Here is a 1,132-nt window from a genome sequence, read left to right as displayed (position 1 = left end):
TTTAAATGATGCATCTCCCGGGAGCGTTCTACCGGTCGGTGGAGCAGGAAGTGTCGTCAGGAGGCCATTTTTAAAGCCTCCTTCGGCCTCGGAGGTAAGCGCTGACGTGTTTAGAGTCTCAGAATCAGGGGCACCCCCTCATCCCTCGAGGGGCCCGGCCGTCTGTCCCCAGAGACCACGGTGTAGCCGGTTGTACCGCGCTGCCCTCCAGCTCCCGCGCTGTTAGCTGTGGACTCGCCTCGAATAATGTACCATCGCTGTGAGCGTGCCAACAATAAACTTGAAAACCAGACTGGCATTGTCTTTTCTTGGGTGTCTTAGGGCGTGTCCAGGGACGGGCTTCTTTTTTGAGGACCTGGGCATCTTTTGCTGGGGAGGGGGGGAAGGGGAAGAGGGGATTCCCCCACCCACCACCCACCCCGATTCCAGCCTGCCCGTTTATCTGAGGGTTGATGGGCAGTTTCAGGCCAGGGAAACAACGCAGGATGCAAAAGAACGAACATTTCTTAACGGGAAGGGGAAAGCCACAGGAGAGAACGAAAAACACTTCAGTTCCTCATGTATGTTGGGTATTTAAAATACCCCCGACTTTACAAAACAACGTAGCAACCCACCTTTATAAAACGAAATGCGAAGTGCTGAGCATTATTTACAGAAGTCTAAACGGCCCGCGGAAAACATTTATCCAAACATTTATCCGGCCCGCCCATTTATCCAGCCCGCCGGGTGTTTTTGCCGCCGCTGCCTGTCCGGCTTAGCAGCCGACTAGTCCCGGGCCCGCAGTGCGCATGTGTGGAATGCCTGAGGGCCAGGGAACTGGCCCCCTATTTAAAAAGTTTGAGGACCTCTGGGCTAAATTGTGATGTGTTCGAGTCCTTAAATATTGTCCCGGAAGTTTAGAATGAGAATCACCTAGAATAAGACAGAGCTTGCTCTGCAGGGTGGAAGGACTTGCCTACAGAGGAGCAGAGACACTGAGCGTGCGTATCTGTCTGTGAGTCACACAAGCACAGTCCAGCCCCGCCTGGGGCCGTGCGCACACGGCAGACAATACCAATACCGGCCAAGGGTTCTGAAGCCCAGCCAACGATTATTTAGAAACATGCACCCTATAGGCCCTTTAAGCACTGGG

The 1,132-nt window shown here is 53.8% G+C and overlaps 1 protein-coding gene across 1 annotated transcript in view; it reads left to right on the top strand.

The window, feature by feature from the left end:
• The first annotated feature begins 6 nt into the window (after positions 1 to 6).
• ZNF518B (zinc finger protein 518B) overlaps positions 7 to 1,132 on the top strand; it is a 14,138-nt gene continuing 13,012 nt past the window's right edge. Inside the window, exon 1 of the mRNA XM_006775820.2 lies at positions 7 to 94. The gene's annotated coding sequence lies outside the window, so the exon portion shown is untranslated. The remainder of the gene's footprint in view (positions 95 to 1,132) is intronic.

This window comes from Myotis davidii, unplaced genomic scaffold (assembly GCF_000327345.1).
Source record: "Myotis davidii unplaced genomic scaffold, ASM32734v1 scaffold204, whole genome shotgun sequence".
Classification (NCBI taxonomy): Eukaryota; Metazoa; Chordata; class Mammalia; order Chiroptera; family Vespertilionidae; genus Myotis; species Myotis davidii.
This window is presented reverse-complemented; position numbering and strand designations above follow the sequence as displayed.